The 20,001-nt window shown below is 49.2% G+C and overlaps 1 protein-coding gene across 4 annotated transcripts in view; it reads right to left on the bottom strand.

The window, feature by feature from the left end:
• ZMIZ2 (zinc finger MIZ-type containing 2) overlaps positions 1-20,001 on the bottom strand; it is a 369,395-nt gene that overhangs the window by 46,338 nt on the left and 303,056 nt on the right. The gene's annotated exons all lie outside the window — the stretch shown is intronic.

The raw sequence follows: 20,001 nt of genomic DNA on the forward strand, positions 1-20,001 counted from the left end.
CTCTCACGCAGGGGATTCCAAATCATTTTGGTCGATTGCGAGTATTGGTGTGGGGGGGGGGGGGGGGGGGGGGGGGGGAGGATTGGTCTTAACTCCGAATATGTGTGGGAAGCGCACTTCGGTGCACTATACGCCAATTCGGCTGTAGAGACTACTCTCCCTCATAATTCTGATCCGCCCCAAGAGTACATGCTAGTGATGCCAAGGGAAACTGTAGCATGTCCCCTGCCCCCTGTCCCGGGACCCATCCACGAGTATCGGTTGGCTGGATTCCTGGATGGCGATCAGGGGCCTGCCCCCCCGGTTTCATGAGGATGTGTATAGTATAGAAGAAATCACCTTGAAGGAGGTTGAGACTGTAATATCTAGTCAAATACCAAACAAGGTTCCCAGCCTAGATAAAATACCCGGGGACTTACTCCGATCTCAACCCAAAATATGGGCACCGTGTCTGGTTGTTTTATTTAATGCAATTCTTAGGGGAACTAACCCACCAGATACCTGGCTCGGTGTTATAGATGGTTCCCATCTATAAGAAAGGCTGCCCATTAATGCCATCAAATTATAGGCCGATAAGCCTTATTGACACCACACAGAAGCTAATGGGCAGGGTCATCTTAGACAGGATCCAGGGGTGGATGGCAGAAAAAAAATATTAACCACACTCCAGGCCGGGTTTAGGATGGGTATTTCCACTTTGGATCAAATATTTTAGTTGAAAGTCCTATTTTGGAAGACGGTGAGAATGGAGGGTGGCAGCCTCTATCTCATCTTCGTTGACCTGCGGGCCGCCTTCGATTTGATTCAAAGGGAAAAACTGTGGAAAGTCCTAACAGAACTAGGTCTTGCACCCTATCTATTGAACATCCTAATTAGGCTTCACACTAGTAATTATGCCCAAGTCAGGTGCGGGAGGAACGGGGATCTCTCTGCTCGTTTTCCTGTTTTGAAGGGTGTACACCAAGGGTGCGTCTTAGCGCCAACGCTATTCTGCCTTTACATCAATGGCCTTGTCGACCATCTACTTGATGTAAGTGACAATGACGCCCCTAGGCTGGCTGCTAGGAGGGTGCCCGCTCTGATGTTTGCGGATGACACCTTGCTGTTATCTAAAACATCATCAGGCATCCAGCGCACCGTGGATGGCTTTTCAGCATTTTGTGCACTACGGGGTTTGGAGATCAACTTGGACAAGACCAAGTTCATGATTTTCAACCCCCCCAAAGCAGACACGCCCGACCCAGATTCTTAACCCCTTCCATGCTCATGACGAGCTGAGCTCGTTATGAGGCACAGTGGAGCTGTGCTTATGACTAGCTGAGCTCGTCATGAACAATGGTAAATCTTACTTTGCAGCACAGGAGGGGAGAAGTCAAAGCAGCCTAGGTGTTAATGGTTCTGCCCTAGAGAGAGTTAAGACTTTTGTCTATTTGGGCATTACCCGGACTAAAAACTTTGACTGGGGCTCCCAAATCTCCAAATCAGCCCTTAGGGGGGCATCAACAAAATCCACAGAACCTCAGATTTCAGGCGGGCAGCCCAGGTTTTAGAAATATACTGACGACAAGCTAGAACGGCCGTAACATACGGTGCAGAACTCTGGGGTCATAGAAATATATCTAATCTACTGAAGGTTGAGCAGGGTTTTATGAGAAACATTTTAGGGTTGCCAACTAGTACACCGCTCACTCCTCTACAACTTGACCTGGGGCTGGAATCCATAGAAGTAATAGTATCAGCACGTCCCTTGCTCTATTGGAAGAGGCTCTGGTCAGTGCCTGAATTAGCTCCATACAGGGAAGAATTCCTAGAGGTTTGGGCTTTGTTAAAAGGCAAGAACATCCCGTGGCTGTGTCATATTAAGTCTCTTAGTCTCCAGATTGGCTTGCCACAGCTCTGGGATACCCCGGATGCAAGTTGCCCGGGGATATCCAAACTTGAACTTAAAAGCCAGTTGAGACAGCAGTATTCATTAGCCCTACAAAGCTCAGGTTCCCTTGAAAGGCTTTCAGCTGAGTTCCTCCTGGTGAAAACCGAACTGTGAGCGGAGGAATTTCTAAATGTAATCTACCCACCCCTTGCAAGGAAGCTCTATATCCAGCTAAGGCATGGCACTTTACCACTTAGAGCATTTACCTGCAAATGGGCTAATCTAAAAATTACTGTTTGCCCGGCATGTAACTATAAATGTGAAGATGTCAGTCATGTAATGTTTTTCTGCCCTGCTTAAGAGGTTATAAGAAAATGTTGGCTGATTCCGCTGTGTAGGAACCTAGGGTTCAGATATTGTAGACAGGCTTGCAGGGTTTTAACGTATGATACGTATCCCCCAATTGCCTTTGCTGTCTCTCGCTTCCTATTTGGCATGTGGCGCAGAAGGAAAAGTTTCGGATTAATTTTTGTGTCCCATTGTGTTTTATTATTAATTTTAAAACATAATTCTTGATAACTATCTAGTTTAATCTATTTTTAACATAGGTCTCTTATTGACTGTGCATTTGTGTATGTATTTTATCTGCACTTTTATGGTCAATGACCAAAATAAAGTTATCAAATGAACGAAGACAAAAAGGTGTAGTAGGCATGCTAGGCTGAAAAGGAATGAAGGGTCTAGAGGGAGAAGTCCCAAAGTCCTTTTTCTTTAATGGAATAGGGGACGGAGGTTCAAAGTCCAAAGGTCTCTTTTCTATGCAGGATGGTAACTTTACCAGTCTCTGGATCAATGTACACCTTTGCCTTGTCGTCAGAGGGATCTGGGTGGAAGAGTTCTTCCTCTACAGTCCTGGGTTGAGTGTTAGACTTTAGTTTTTCTTCGACTTTTGGCTTGGTAACGGCTCGGGGCCTTTTTTCGTGTCGACCGGAACTTTCGGGATGACACGTTTCTTGTGCTCCGTAGGTTTTTTTTGGAGGAGTGTCCTTTTCCGAGTCGATGGTATTTTTTGGATCGACTGGTGTTTTTGGAGCCAATGTCTTCGGGTCGACAGGTTTTTCCGGCCTCGGCGCGGGTTTCGGTACGGCACCTTTTGCCGGGTCGATGGATTTTGGAACAGTAGGCTTGTTATGGTCGGTGACCTTTTTTGGTTCGGCGCCCTTTGGTTGTGTGCCTTTGTTCGGTTCGACAACCTCTCTTGGGTCAACAATTTTCGGCTGGTCGGGCTTCTTGGGGTCGACAGTCTTTTTTGGCTCGACGCTCTTTGGCTGTACGGCCTTTTTCGGATCGACACCCTTCGGGTTGACAACCTTCTTTCGCTCTGGAACCTTCTTTGGGACGATGGTACTGGGCCCTGGGGTCTCGGAAGGTTTCGGTTTCGGAGCCGAGCCGGATGGCGGGGCTTGCAAAACTTTTTTGTGATCTTGGCTAAGGCCTTTTGGCGATGCCTTGACCGGAGCCTTTGGTAACGGGGTAGTTGGTGTCGGGGGCAGGGTACTCACGATTTGCCCCAGTGGGATGTCGTCATCGGAGTCCGAGTAGTCCTCGACGGTGACGACTTCTAGGTCAGAGTCTGGAGCTTCCTGTAGATCCTGGTCATCAGCGAAGATGTTGTCCGGTTCTGGTGCCTGTCGCTGCATTTCTTGCCTAGCGGCCCGTCGCTTTTGAATAGTTTTCTTCGATCGAAACTGGGCGCAGGCTGGACAGGTTTCTTCCCTATGGTCTGGGGAAAGGCACTTGTTGCATACTGAGTGCTTATCAGTATGTGGGAACTTGGAGTGGCATTGTGGGCACCTTTTAAACAGGCTTCTTTCCATAGACGGCCGACTCACGTGGCGTCGAAAAGGCCCAACGGCTCGCGTCGACGACCGATTCGAGATGGAAGGCTGGATCGAGTAGAGAGGTACCGAGCGAGAACAATACCGTCAAATCGAAGGCCTTTAGGAAAGTTTTGTTTTTGATTCCAAAGTTGGAGTATAGGAGTTAGCATCCGAACCCAATGGCGGAAAAAAACAATCTGAGGATGGAGAAGATGCAATCCAAGGGAGGAGTCACCTATCTCATGATACTTCGAAGACTCTTCAAAGACAACAAAGTGCAATCATCCGGACCCAACACTAGGCAGCAATCTATGCACAAGATATGAATTCAGCAGCCCACATGCCTCGAACAATATGGCTCCTTGAAGGTACTAGTGCTAATTTGAGCAGGATCACCCTCTTGCATAAAGGGGTTAACGGGAACCTTACAACTTGACTGATACCTCCAATAGTTGCTTATAAACAAAACAGACAATTGTACAAGTACTGAAAATAGTCACGTTCCAACTTAGCGTGGATGCAGATCTGGGCATAGCTGTAGCTTCTTGTGAGTGTGAACAAATAGTTTCTTACCTGTCGGTGTAGTTTTGCAGCTTGAAGATCTTTCTGGATTCACTATGCTGTGCATTATTCCGCGGTCTAGTGGTTGGGTCCGGAATCGGTCTTTTCTCTTTTTTCGTAGCCCAGGTGGGCGTCGACGTCCCACCTTTTGGTGTCCTTCCTGTGACATCCGCACACTTCCTGTGGAAGCTCCTACCTTTGGGCGCCTTCTTCGGATTCTTTTTTTCTTGTTTTTGTGTTGTGTTCGTGAATCCTTTTGCAAGGTTTTGAAGTTCTTCCTTGAAAGTAAAAGAATTTCCACTTTGTCTCTTAAGGTGTCTGTTTGTATATTGTCCTTGTGTTTCCACCTTCTTCTCCTGCCTCATCTTTCTGGCTGAGGTGGGTGGGTTCTCTAGTAAATCCAGAAAGATCTTCAAGCTGCAAAACTACACCGACAGGTAAGAAACTATTCGTTTTGCTGCGTGAATCTTTCTGGATTCACTATGCTGTGCATAGACTTTGTAGCGGTTTGTTATGTTTGTGGCAGCTGGGTGAAAGATGAGCGTTGGTTGTTGATTATAAGTTGAAGCACTTTCTGTCCTACTTGTGCTTCCTTCCTTGTTCATTTGTATATCCACGCAGTAGTGCTTAGTGAACGTGTGCACCGAAGTCCATGTTGCCACCAGGCATATGTCTTGAATGGGTGTGTTAGCCAGGAAGGCTATTGTTGCTCCCTTTTTCCTGATAGAGTGGGCTTGTGCCCCCTCAGATAGTTCTTGACCTGCCTGCTTGTGGCAGAATTGTATCGTTTGCCCTTGGTTACTGGTCTACCCAGGAAACTGCTTGCGAAGGACACAAAGAATGGCTTTGTTTTCCTCATGTGTTCTTTGGTTCTTTCCATGTAATGCATTACTGCCCTTCTAGCGTCCAGAGTGTGCAGTGCCCTCTCTGCGCTTGTGGATGGTTTCTGAAAGAAGCTTGGTATTTGTATTGTCTAGTTCATGTGAATCCTTGACACCACCTTTGGCATAAAGTGTGGGTCCGTACTCATCACCACCCTGTCGTCGTGTATTTGGATGTAAGGTTCTTGTACCGTTAGTGCTTGCAGTTCGCTTACCCTGTGTTGCGAGGTGATTGCCACTAGAAAAGCGGTCTTCATTGTGAGCATTTGTAGTGAGGCCTTATGGATGGGCTCGAAAGGCGCCTTCATAAGCTCTGTTAGGACTAAGTTAAGGTTCCATGCCGGTGGTGGCATCCTTTTGGATGGTGCTATCCTTTTAGCCCCTTCCAGGAATCTTTTTACTACTCGTGATGTAATGAGGATCTTTCCTGTCTCTCCTGTTGTGTAGGCTACTATCGCTGCTAGGTGTACTCTAAGCGAGGTGAAACTAGGTTCGATTTTAGCAGGCGTGTTCAATATTTTAGCACCCTTGATTCCTTTGTCACCTTTGAGCAGTTTTTTCTTGATACACCATTGTGTGAATCTTTTCCATTTTGCCACATAGCACCTCCGTGTGGTAGGCCTTCTTGCCTCTCGTAGCACCCACAGTGTGCTCTCCGGCAGTTTTAGGTGTGCGAACTGTAGGTCTTCAGGAGCCATGCCGCTAGCCAGAGGCTTTCTGGCTCTGGGTGGAGTACCTCTCCGTTTTGCATGGAGAGTAAGTCATTTCTTTTCCCGAATCTGTGAGGTGGTCCCTGCGCCATCTACACTATTTGTGAGGTCCACGACTGCCTGACCCACTGTGGTGCGACCAAATCAGCGTCATGTTGGTGGTTCTGAAATTGCTGAGTACCCTGTGAATCAGTGGTATCAGGGGGGAAAAGCGTAGGCAAATTTGTTCGACCAGCTTATCCATAGGGCATTCCCCTGGGATTGTTCCCCTGGTTGACTGGATGCGAAGTATCAGCATTTTGCATTCTGGTGTGTTGCAAATAGGTCTATTGTTTGAGTCCCCCACTTCTTTAATAGCCTTTGTATTTCTTGTACATTGAGCTCCCACTCATGGGATGCCGATGTCTGTCTGCTGAGCCAGCCTGCCTCCATGTTGTCCTTCCCTGGTAGGTGTATAGCTAGGAGGTCTATTTTGAGAGGGATTGCCCATCTCCATATGTCCTACGCTAGGTTGGATAGTGAGACTGATTGTGTTCCTCCCTGTTTGTTGATGTAGAACATAGTTGAGGTGTTGTCGGTTTGTATCAACGCTCTTTGCCCATAAAGTTGTTTCTGGAAGGCTTTTAGGGCGAGGAACACAGTCTTTAGTTCCAGGTAGTTGATGTGCTTGATCGCATCTGTTGGAGTCCACAGGCCCCGCACCTTGAGTTGGTTCATGTGCGCTCCCCATCCCTTCTGGGATGCGTCTGTGGTGATGATCACTGTTGGGTTTCGTGGTGTTAACGGCTTCCCCTTTGTTATGTTCTCCTTGTTCCACCACGCTATCTGCTCTAGCACTACATGCGTTACAACCACTAGATCTTCCCAACTCCCTATAGCTTGTGACCATTGTTGTTGCAGCCATTCCTGGAATGGTCTCATGTGTAGCCGTATATTGGGGACTAGGTGTATGCAGGACGCAATCATCCCCATGATCTTGCCCGCTGTCCTCACTGTCAGAGCTTGCCCCTTCTGGTACGGACGTGTCTCCTTCAGCAGGGCAAGCGTTCTCTTGTCGCTGGGGAACACTTTGCGCTGTATGGTGTTGATCTGTGCGCCTAAGAAGATCTCAATGGAACTAGAACAAGTGATTGAGAATCCCAGGTCTGTTAGCGTTTTTGTGACCCGCTGTGCACGTTCTTTGCATTGTTTGTAGGAACTTGCTTTTATTAGCCAGTCGTCGAGGTAGGGGTATACATGGATCCCTTCCCTCCTTAGGTGCGCTACCACAGCTGCGAGGCACCTGGTGAAGACCCTTGGTGCGGATTTGAGTTAGAAGACCAGGGCAGTGAACTGGTAGTGTGCTTTGTCGATGGCAAATCTCAGTAGATGTTTGTGCTGTCTGCTCATGGGAATGTGTAGGTAGGCGTCTTTTAGGTCTATGGTGGACATAAAGTCTTCATCCCTTATCTGGGGAATGACTTCTTGTAGAGATGTCATCTTGAATTTTTGTGTTCTTATGTATTGGTTTAGAAACCGTAGGTCCAGGATGGGTTTTAACGTTTTGTCCACCTTTGGTACGAGGAAGTAGTTGGAGTACACTCCTTTGTTTCTTTCTTTGAATGGTACGGTTTTCTATGGCTTCTTTGCGGAGGAGTCTTGTGCTTCCTCCAGTAGTGCTAGTTCATTTGCTGAGCGCTCTTTTCTTTTTGATTTCCTGTTTAGCGGTTTCTTTTCCAGTTCTATGCAGTATCCGAACTGTATGATGTTCAGTATCTATTTGTCTGTTGTTATTTTCTTACATTCCTGAAAGAAGTGTTTTAGTCTGCTTCCTACTGGTGTAACATGTTTGTTGATTTTTAGTCCGTGTAACCCTTTTTTGTTGACTTTGTTGTGTCCCTCCCATAGAGGTGTTGTGTGGGTGGGCACGCTTGGTGGTGCGGAGACACTTTGAGGTGGGTTGCTGGTCCCCTATTCTTGTTTGCCCTCGTTCATTCGCCCTCCCGCGAAAGGACTGGCCCCGAGGCTGGTATTGGCAGGTTTGTTTTTGCTGGCCCTGCTGTGCTTGATTGTCGCCCTGGTTGCCCTGCTGGAATGTCTGGTGTGAAGTTCCCGGCTGGTTTCCCCCTCTTCCGTTTGGCATCCGTGTCGGTGTGCCTCTTCTCATTCCTCTGAATTGCAAGGCCCCCATGGACCTTGCAGTTTCATTTTCCTTTTTGAGTTGGGCGAGTTTCTTATCCACTGGTACTCCGAAAAGGGTTTCTCCATTGAAAGGGGGTGTTCAGAATGTTATTCTGTACTTTCGGTTTGAAGCCGGAGATCCTCAGCCATGCATGCCTTCTCTATGTGACCCAGATCATCATGAGCCTGCTGGACGTGTCTGCCGCATCCAGGGCTGATTTAAGGTATGAGTTTGCTAGATTCTTGCCTTCCTCCATCAGGTGTTTTGCCCTCTGTTGGTATTGCTCAGTGAGGTGTTTGAGCAGTTGTCCGACCTCGTCCAAATGCTGGTACGTTGTTCTGTTGAGTAGGGCATTAGAGTTGGCAATGCGCCAGGGTACTGCTGCATTCCTCTCTATTTTCCTTCCAGTGAGGTCTATCCTCTTACTCTCTGTAACTCTTGTTGTGGGAAGGTTGGCCCTTTTTCTGGCTGTGTCTGCAATGATGAATCCCAAGATGTAGGGAGGATCCTTAGAAGAGTGTTTGTATTTCTTCTCTGTCCTAGGTGTGACAGACCTGCAGCTTGCTGGTTCTTTGAATGCCTCCCTCCCCTGGTCCAGGACACTTGGTAACATGGAGAGGAATTGACTCCTGGTTTGAGTGAGGAGCAAAGTCTCTAAGAGGAAGCAGGCTTTTGGTTTTTCTTCCTCCAGTTTCACTCCATAAGCTGTTGCCGCGTTGCTGATGACCATGTTGTAGATACCAATGTCATTTGGAGGCGAAGGCCTCGAACGATATGTCTCCACGGCCTCTTCCGGGCTTTCGGCATCCTACCAATCCATGTCCTGCGCCACAGAGGATGCCGAGCCCAAACTTGTGAGCTGGTCTTGCTCTCCTTCCTCGTCATAGTATAGGCCCTCTTCCTCTTGGTGTTCTTGGGGCTCTGGAGTTTTCAGCGGCTCTTCTGCGTCAAACTCCTCTTCGTCCTCTACCTCTACATTAGTCGACAGGATGGTGAACCTCTTCATCCGCTCGTCGAATTCTCTTTTACTTTGCAGGATGTTATACATTTCGGCCTCGAGCCTTCTCTTTTTCCTTTCCATCTTGGCAGCCTGTTCGGCGTCGAGTGTTTCGGACGATCTCTTAGACGTAGAAGTCACCTTCGGGTCCTTTTCTTTTGGCGTCGAGTGCGCCTTTTCGGGGGCTTGCGTTGACGACCTTAGTTTTTGCCGCCTAGGAGTCCTTTTTGAAGTATCCGCTGGACTGTTTGTCCTTGGATGCAGCTGCGGCCGTCGAAATTTTCAGCGCCAGTGCTCCTTTTGTAGACTTATTCTGTTTTTCGAGAGTCTGACTCAGGCTTACGAGAGTCTGTCGGGGCTTTAGGTGTCGACGTCTCTACCTCTTTTGATGTTTTCTTATCGGTCTCTACAACCGTGAAGTCATCTGCTTCTTCGGCGATGTTGTCCTCTTCCTCACTGCAGAGGCCCAAGTATCGAAGCGACAGAGGTTGACCTTGGCCTTGCATGCTGTAGTTGGATCTCCTCTGCCCCTCTCTCTCTCATCCGGAGGGTCGTCAGGGTGAAGATGGAGCAGGCGTTGCAATCCTTGCTCTCCCGGTTGACCGGCAGGCAGAGGTTGCAAACCGGGTGCTGGTCCTTCTGCGCGTATTTGTGGTTGCAATTGCGGCAGAATTTGAACGGGATCTTGTCCATTCCTGCACTCAGGTGGCCCCCTGTGTGCGCATTCTCCGTTGGATGTCGAAGTCTTCGATGTTCTCCTCCTTCGTCGTCACGGCTCAGTGGTCTTGATTCTGGATGTATTCTACAAACTTTTTCGGTAGATTTCAGTCTTTTCCTTCTTTTCTCCAAAAACTCTGGAACCTCTTGGTGACTATCCAGACCCAACGGTGGAAAAAAGAATCTAAAGATGGCGCCCAAAGGTCGGAGCTTCCGCAGGAAGCGTGCTGACGTCACGGGAAGGGCACCAAAAGGTGCGACGTCAACGCTCACCTGGGCTACGAAAAAAAAAAAAAAAAAAGAGAAAGACTACGATTCCGGACCCAACCACTAGACCACAGAATAATGCACAGCATAGTGAATCCAGAAAGATTCACGCTGCAAAATGAATAGTTATAGAAATACCGAGAACCAGGATTATTGCCCCCATGTGGGAGCTGGGAGGATCAATTTTATAGGTGTTTGCTGAAGTTTCCTGACAACATATGGAATCAGTAGCAGTGGTAGGAAAAGCATATGCACATGTCCCTGACCAACGTATCTATATAACATTGACCATGTGCCAAACCACAACAAAAGGAACTGGAGTACCTGGACACGAAGTTTTGAAAATGTGCAACCTCATTTGTGGCAAATAGTGCAAATGGCATGTAGGGCTGCTGACATTCATATCTGTGCATAGATCGTCGCCTAGTGTTGGGTCCGGATGATTGCACATTGTTGTCCTGGAAGAGTCTTCGAAGTATCACGAGATAGGTGGCTCCTCCCCTGGACTACAGTGCGCATGGGCATCGCCTCCTTCCCCAGATTGTTTTTAGCCATTGGCAGAGATGGAGTGAAGCATGTGAGTGATGACCATGCTATGAGCATATATGTACATATGAATGAACACTGCAGCTGCTACGGGCGCCGGGGAGGAGGGTGGGCGATATGAATGTCAGCAGCCCTACATGCCAAGAACAGATGCATACTGGTAAGTAGCATTTGCAGTTCGAGGCATGTGGGCTGCTGAATTCATATCTGTGCATAGAATACATAGCAGTCCCTCCATTATCGGCGGCCACCCGTGCCAGCTGCAGCAGTCTGAAAAAGTGTCTTGAGAACAGCCTGACCAACAGCTGCCTGCTGTTTGGAATGCACGTCTACACAGTAGTGTTTAGTGAAAGTATGTGTGGTAGACCATCTGGCTGCTCTACAGATATCTTCTAAGGGAATGTTACCTAGGAAAGCCATAGAGGCCCCCAACTTCCTGGTGGAGTGGGCCCTGGGTGGTACAGTGAGAGTGCGCTTAGCTTTAGCGTAGCAGATTTGAATGCATTTCACGATCCACCTAGCGATCCCAGCTTTGGAGATAGCGTTCCCCTTGTGGTGTGTGGCAAAAGCAACGAAAAGCTGCTTGGTTTTGCGAAAATCTTTTGTCCTGTCTACATAGTACATCAAGGCTCTTTTAACGTCAAGGGTGTGGAGCATCCGCTCCGCCAGCGTCTCTGGGTTCTGGAAAAACACCGGCAACTCAATTGTCTGGTTTATATGGAATTGAGATACAACCTTGGGTAAGAATTTAGGGTTAGTGCGGAGCACAACCCTGTTAGCATGTACCTGGAAGAAAGGTTCTTGGATGGTGAGTGCCTGCAGCTCGCTAACCCTCCGTAGCGATGTAATCGCTACTAAGAACGCAACCTTCCAAGTCAGAAACTGAAGCTCACAAGAGTGCAGTGGCTCGAAGGGAGGACCCATCAGTCTTGTAAGAACCACATTGAGGTTCCATTCCGGAGCTGGTGGGGTCCTTGGCGGAATGACTCTCTTGAGTCCTTCCAGAAAAGCCTTGATAGCAGGGACCTTAAAAAGTGACAGGTGTTGCCTATTCTGGAGGTATGCTGCCATAGCAGACAGGTGAATGCGGATGGAAGAGTACGCCAAATTGCATCGATACAGGTGGAACAGGTAACAAATGATGTTTTGAATGGAAGCATCTAGCGGGTCAATATTGTGGTTAACACAGTAAATGACAAACCTCTTCCATTTAGCCGCATAACAAGCTCTAGTAGTGGGCTTCCTTGCCTCCCGAATGATGTCCATGCAATCGGGAGGCAGATTGAGGTAGCCAAACTCTAGGACTTCAGGAGCCAGATCGCCAGGTTGAGCTGTTGCGGATCTGGGTGCTGAATGTCGCCATGGCTCTGCGTCAGAAGGCTGGGAGTGAGATGAAGCCTTTGATGCGGTACCACGGAGAGTTCCAGAAACGTGGTGTACCATGGTTGGCGAGCCCACGTTGGAGCAACCAGGATGAGAGTCATCGAGTGCTGCCTGAGCTTGCGTGCCACCAGCGGTATCAGAGGTGCTGGGGGAAAAGCGTACGCAAATCTGCCTGACCAGTTCATCCACATCGCATTGCCCTGTGATTGCGGGTGTGGGAACCTGGCGGCGAAGCTTTGGCATTTTGCGTTCTCCTTTGTGGCGAACAGGTCTATCTCTGGATGACCCCACCTTTGGAAGTACGGTTGGAGTACTGATGGATGTATCTCCCACTCGTGCATTTGGTGGCTGTGCCTGCTGAGCAGGTCCGCCATCTGGTTGTCCGTGCCCGGGAGATGCTCTGCCATGAGGAAGATGTTCCTCTGAATGGCCCACTTCCACGTGCTCTGAGCCAGATGAGACAGCTGCGGAGAGTGGGTGCCCCCCTGCTTTTGAATGTAGTACATGGCTGTCATGTTGTCCGTCCGGATCAACACGACTTTGTTGCACAGATGCACTTTGAACGCCTTTAAGGCCATGAAGATTGCCATCAGTTCCAACACATTGATGTGCATCTTCCTTTGCTGTAGTGTCCATAGTCCCTGCACTGTGTAATGGAGTACATGCGCTCCCCATCCCTGGAGAGAGGCGTCCGTTGTCAGGACAATCTGTGGCACAGGCTCTTGGAATGGTCGGCCCTTGCAAAGGTTGTGTGGATTCCACCAATGCAGAGAGTTGTATGCCCGACCGCTCACCAACACTAGGTCTGTCAGTTGCCCCTGAGCCTGAGTCCACTGACGTGCTAGGCACTCCTGAAGCGGACGCATATGTAGTCTCGCGTGCGGGACAATGGAGATGCAGGAGGCCATCATGCCTATCAACTGCATGAACACCTTCGCTGGAAGCGAGTGTTGGGGTCTGAATCGTTGGATCAGCGCCTGGATACTGGCGATTCTCACTGAATTTGGCTGCGCAGTGGCTGCCAGAGTGTTTATTGTCGCGCCCAGATACTGTCGCACGTGGGCGGGCTGGAGATGGGACTTTGGGTAGTTCAGAGAGAATCCCAGATCGTGCAGGAGATGAATGGTGCGTGACACATGATCGACGCACTGTTGTTCTGTCTTTGCTTGAATGAGCCAGTCGTCCAGGTAGGGGTAGACGTGGACGTTCTGGCGACGGAGATGCGCCGCCACAGTCGCTAGGCACTTTGTAAATACCCTCGGCGCTGTGGTGACCCCGAACGGCAGAACCCTGAACTGGTAATGCTGGTCTTGAAGCGTGAATCTGAGATACTTCCTGTGGGAAGGATGCAGGGGGATATGAAAATAGGCATCTTTCAGATCCAGCGTAGCCAGGAAGTCCCCCTGCTGAAGCAGCGGGAGTACTTGCTGTAACGTGAGCATATGGAAGTGCTCCGAGAGAATGTACCAGTTGAGGGGCCTGAGGTCCAGGATGGGTCTGAGGGATCCGTCCTTTTTGGGGATTAGGAAATACAGGGAGTAAACCCCTGTTCCCCTTTCCTGCAATGGAACGAGCTCTATTGCCCCTTTTTGCAGCATGACTAGAACTTCCTGCTGCAACAAGGTCAAGTGCTCGCCGGACATAGGACGGCTCCTTGGGGGTATGTTTGGTGGAATGGAAGTAAGTTCCAGACAGTAACCGTACTGGATAAGAGACTTGACCCACCTGTCCGTGGTGATGGATTTCCACGCGGGCAGGAACTGCTGGAGTCTCCCCCCGACCGGTGTTGTATGGTCGGGGGGCAGTGACAAGATGTCACTGCTTGTTGGCGGTGGTGGACCTGGAGCTGTTGTTCCCACGTCCCCTGCCTTTGACGTTATTGCCTTTGTAGCCACCTCTACCCTTGTTGTTGTATGAGGTTTGGGTGTTACTTTTGTAATATTGTGTGGACTGCGATGCCTGACCCCTTGAGGTGCCTCTGGAATTGGAGCGGCGAAAGGAACCACTCCGAAACTGTTGGGACTGGAGGGCCCCCATAGACTTGGCAGTGTCTGTATCTTTTTTCATTTTTTCCAGCGTCGCATCCACCTCAGGGCCAAACAGATGGTCAGGATTAACTGTTTGGTTCAGTATTGTTGTCTGAATATCAGGCTTGAACCCTGAAATTCGAAGCCAAGCATGCCGTCTAAGCAACACACTGGTGTTGATTGCCCTGGAGACTGTATCGGCCACATCTAGCGCACATTTTATGGATGCGTTTGTGATGAGCTTTCCTTCCTGAATCAGCATTTCCCCTGCCTCCTTGTACTGGTCAGGCAAGTGTTGCAGTAGTGATTCTAAGGTGTCATAGTGCGCCCTATCGTAGCGTGCAAGCAGGGCCTGTGTGTTTGAGATCCTCCAAATATTAGCTGCCTGTGCAGCAATCCGTTTCCCTGAGGCCTCAAATATCTTGGACTCTTTGTCTGGGGGAGGAGCGTCACCAGTGGTCTGCGAGTTCGCCCTCTTCCGAGCGTTGGATACAACCAACGAGTCCAGGATCCGAGGGCGCTGCCTTATATTTTTTGTCAATGCGAGGGTTGACGACACGCGCCCTGGAGGGCTCCTTGAAGACCTCCGTTGCGTGTTTGAGCACCCCCTTAAGCATTGGCAGTGTTTTGACCGACTTTTCAGCCACTGAGAACGTGTCAAATAAAAAGTCTACATCCACAGGGTCCGAGTGCAGCTCGACATCGTGGTTAGCCGCCGCTCTCTCGATTAGAGCGTTGAAGGCCGCCGAGTCCTCCGCCGGTGACGTCTTGGCCGCAAAAAGTTGCGTGTCATGGCCCGACTGCGGGTCCTCCGGGTCGCCTCCGGCCGACCAAGGTTCGTGCACTTCCTCCGGATCCGAGTACGCCGGATAGTTGTACTCTGCGTCCTCCTCGTCAGCATCGCCTGCGGCGGAACGCGTTGGCGAGTGTCCTAGGGCTTGTGGCGACACAGGGTCCATCGGGGCCGAAGTTTCCGCAGAGTCTCTTATTTTTGAGAGGGATCCGAAAATGTTCCAACACCGGCTCGGTGGTGATTTTCCTCTTGAGGAGAGACAATTTCCCAGTATTGGCGTCGATGATGACCTCTCGACGCTCCTCTTCAGCAAGAGGCTGGAGCCGAAGCTTCGACACCACCAAGGCTGCTTTCGGTGTCAATACCTCCTTTGAGGGCCCGCCAGGTTTCGGCGCGAAAGCCTTCGGCGTCGACTTTGGCGGCAGGGTAAAGCGGATAGGCGTTTGCGCCTTCGCAGGCTTCGGCGCCACGGTGTCCGGATCGGGAACCCCATCGTCGTTCCGTATCCGCTGCAGGGATTCCGACACCTTCTTCGTTAACGCAGGAGAGGGCTTGACCGGCTCGAGCGATCTCCCCGATCCGGGAGTCTGGTCGATGGCAGGCACCTTCTTCGGGGCCGACACTACACGCGCCTTGTCCCCAAGGTCCGGCGCGGGCTGAGCCCGGGTCGCGTCGTCGCCCTGACGCTTCTTCGGAGCCGTCTTCGGGTCCTCGACCCCGACCATCTTCGGCGCCGACGCAGCCGCGTCGGTCGACGTCGCCTTCGGCGTCGACCCCGAGGGCTTCGGGTCGGCCATTTTGGCGTGGCTCTTCAAGTCGGCCATCTTGAATTTTTGGGAAGTTGACGCCTCCAGAACCTTCTGCCCCAGCGCTTTCACTTTCGGTTTCGAAACCGAGGGAGCGTGACCCGATGGCTTCACTTTCGTTTTCTTCAACGGTAGTGGCGCCTCATAAATGTCTGTGACCGGGCCCGGAGGCGGGGACGTAGGACTCATAGCGAGGTCTTGGGTAAGGCCGGAAGGCAATCCCTCGACCTGGGCCGTGTGAAGGGGATTGACCCCTGAGTCTGGTTGGGGATACTCCTCCGAGCTATCCCCTACGGTGGCAATAGCCCGATCGTCGTCCCCTACCTCGTCGGCGACTTCGTCAAAGTCCTCATCACCCGCGTCGTAGGCATCCCCTTCGGACGCGGGACTAGAGTCCGAAACTTGCACGTCGTCGTCGTCGTCTCCAACAGATTCCTCGAATATGTCGTCTGGTGGGGGCGCCGTGGTAGCCGAGAACTTGGCCTGGAGCCTAGCGGCCCGACGAATCTTTAGAGTCTTCTTGCACCGGAATTTCGAACACGCCATGCAGCTGTTCTCGTCATGGTCCGGTGACAAGCATGTATTGCACACAGGGTGCACGTCGAGGTGTGAATATTTGGAGTTACACACCGGGCACTTCTTGAACGGAGTCCGCTCCATAGCAGAAGTCTAGTGTAGGCCCGTCCGCGCCGAGAGCACGCGGAAGGGTAGCAAGAGTTCGGAGCTGAGAGTCAGACGAGAAACCCGAACGCAACTATACCGACGCTCAGCCTAAAGACCTTTTGGTCTCGAGTAGAAAAGTTGAACAACTATCGGTTCCGACAGAGGGAACCGAAACACATCCGAACCCAATGGCGGAAAAAAACAATCTGGGGATGGAGGCGATGCCCATGCGCACTGTAGTCCAGGGGAGGAGCCACCTATCTCGTGATACTTCGAAGACTCTTCCAGGACAACAATGTGCAATCATCCGGACCCAACACTAGGCGGCGATCTATGCACAGATATGAATTCAGCAGCCCACATGCCTCGAACATGTATATCGAAGTTGCCGTAACGCTGGAAGTGACGATTCACCACCTGGAGGTTGATTTCCTATTCAAGCATTTACTCAGCATAAGTCATCAATAAAGTCACTGTGCTGCCTATATATGAGAGCATAATGTGACAGTGTCATAGCAGCAAAAGTTGACAGGGTACGGCTCTAAAGGCTGGTCATAATGCTCTAAAGGCTGGTCATAATGCAGGTCTGTCATCTAATCTTGCCAAGCAACATCTATGAGAGCATAATATCACAAATTGTCATAGCAGCAAAGGTTGACAGGGTAAGGCTGCAAAGGCTGGTCATCCCGCAGGTCTGTTCTCTAATCTTGTCAAGCAACATCTTGTTGGTATGTGGACTCCGGGTCGAGGTACAAAGGCAAATGGTCAGCTGAAAGATAAAAGTCTGAATGTACATAAAGTGAGGAGGCATGTATGGTATTGTTTGGGCAGAGTTTACTCTTCTCTTAAAAAATGTAGGTCCGGAGCTCCTCTGATATAGCTTCTTTGAAAGTAAACCACTGTTTTTTAGTGAGGCAACTGTGTAATGAAATGTGGTATTGAGACAATATGAATAGGTAAATGTACATAGTTCACTACATAGCCTCCAGCTGCTCACTATCTGTGGTACGTTCAGAGTCAAATAAACATAATTCCAGACAGAAATACTTTAAACAAGTGAGCAAGGGCTTCCAGCAATTATGTAGACTAAAGACAAACCTAACGTCATCCCCCCCGGTGTAAGATGGACCAGTTTTCAAAAAGCAACACAACAGCTCTGTCCATACGGTTTTCTCCCTTTAGAGTCATCCCAGGCACAGACTGAAATTCTGAACAGTTCCCTTGTGTCTTCAGATAGAGCCAAAATTGGTGCTGAAGGCTGGTTAGCATGGGCTCTGTTTTGAAGAGTAGTACCTTGGTTCCTCCGGCATCGAAGGTGCACATTATCAAGACATTTTCAAATCAAGTTCATCTGGCAACTCATGACACTCTCTCTCTTTACAGTTCCTTGGCTTGGAACCAAGGTTCCTTTTAAATGAGAAAATGTTCAGTGCATGGAGGGTAGAGGCTGTGCGAAGTGGAGCATATTGTGCCTGGCCGTGGAGCATATTATGCCTGGCCCACTGTGCCCATTTCAGAAGCTCAAGGTAGTGGACCCTGCAGGTTATTTGCCTTTGAAGTCAGAATCATTTGAGGACACAAGCAAGAATGGACTACCAGCTAGTCCTCCTCTTTCGTCATTAGAGATGACTCCTTTGGCATATTTGGCAACTGCAGCAGATGGTGGCTCACAAGTTCTGGTGCAACATCATGGAACAGTGTACACACCTTCGATCCAGTTAGTGCCAAATAATCTTTTTCAAGCTGAAGGCGCTGCGCGTTCAACACGCACGTTCATTCAACACGCACGCTCAGGTAACTCGGCAGGCAGATAATACAAATCCGATGCAAGTAAGACCAAAACTATTATTGTTTCAAGAGAAGCAGAATTTAAAACCGTGTATTACCTAACAATACACTATCTTAGAACTTTGCTCCAGACTCAAACTTTTCTGTCCCAAAGTGGGAGACCAAAGCGATACCAAAGGGGATGATGGACAGAGAGTTGGAGCAAATCAAACACTCACCCCCAGTCAACTGATCTGGGTTTAATCCATCATCATTCTTTAGCTCACTCCACCACCCCAGTTATAATGCACTTTATATCATGATAGATCTATGCCATTTGCTTCCAACATCAAAATCTGGACTTCGGTGCACAGCAGTAACAGAACACCTGAAGCATGTCTGAACCCGATGGCAGAGCAAAAAAATATAAAGGTAGAGTCTGTCCTGGTGCATTATTGTTAACCAGGGCAGTTATCAAGTCACCTCAAAACCGAAAATACTTTTTTGAAGGAAAAAAACAGATGGCAGGACTGTGTACAGCCTGTGATCAACAACTATACATGATGCAAACAGGTAATACTGTAACAGCAGTTTTAGTTGGTCGAAAGATGATTTGACCACTGTTCCAATTAGAGGCTTAAGATAGATAGTATTCCAACCAGTGCCTAAGTTCCTGGTCTTCTTTTTGATTTGCAGTTTCACCTAAGAAGATAGAAGGGGTCTTCGGGCTAAGAAGGGGTCCTAGGGTAAGGATTTCACTTTTGGCGTCATTAAGCTTTAGGCTTTTTTGGCTCACAAAGTTTTAAACTGCTTTCAGACTATTGCAGGCATAACAGAAATTGTTCTCGGTTCATTCTTAGCAGCAGAAGTATACAGAGCAGTGCCATGGCCTCAGAGGGGAGGGAGGAATTACCACAGATTGAAGTGAACTGCAAGCCAGGATTACATCTAGTTATAGAGTATGAAATCTGGTTTTAATTGGGTCTGACAGTACTTCTAGGAAAGGATCTGGATAAAATGAATTTTATCAGGTCTAAATCTTCTAACCATGCAAAAGTCCAGAAGCAGGGGATCTGATGAAATTTCTTCCGCCAAGGACATCAGTAGACACCTTAATTCCGCAGTAAAACCACTACCAAAATGTCATAGTAAGTAACATAAAACACCCAAGATTACCAGTAATAAACACAGGGCCCAAACATGGCGAAAACATTGGTGGTACTGAACTAAACAAACAAGCTCTGACAAATCCAATAAGTCTCACATATGCAAGACCTATTGTCAAGGTTTTTTAACCATAGCTGCTGGGCAACATGGTTGTGGTGGGCGGGAAGGGCAAACAAAACAGGATGGGTTCCAGCAAACTGACTGACACTGGGAGGAGGGTGGAATGGGCAAGCAATACAAGGGAGGGCGGGGGGTCAAGCAAGACCACAGATGGTGAGAGGAGGGAAGGAGCAAGCAACACCACAAACGGCAGAAGGAAGGTGAGGAGGAGCATGAAACACCACAGGCCGCTGAGGGGATTGGGAGGGGGGTAGGCAGGACAGAGCAGATAGAATGCGCAGGTGGAGGGTGGGTAAGGACAAGCTAAGTCACAGAATGGGGGAGGTGAATTGTGAACGCATGCACCCTTTTAGAGCCAGTAAAAAAAAAAAAAAAAAAAAGTTTTTCCAGAAGCACGCGACTAGTGAAAGACACTGGACATTGACAGGAGGTGTACTTGGCCAATTCCCCACCGAAGGGGGAAAACAGAGGAAGAATAAAGTTAAACTGGAAGGTGTTTGGAGGACATGGCCAATGAGAGGCAAGGAAATTAAATCTGAAAGATCCTATGATTAAGAACAGGTTTACAGCACACATACTGGGAAAGTTTGTATTGCTTCATCTGGCGTTTCAAAGATGTGGCTTTTTTTATTTGTATTTGTCCTATTTTGATATTGGGGAATATTCAGCCAATGCCACCTGCTTA

This window comes from Lissotriton vulgaris, chromosome 11 (genome assembly GCF_964263255.1).
Source record: "Lissotriton vulgaris chromosome 11, aLisVul1.2, whole genome shotgun sequence".
Taxonomy (NCBI): domain Eukaryota; kingdom Metazoa; phylum Chordata; class Amphibia; order Caudata; family Salamandridae; genus Lissotriton; species Lissotriton vulgaris.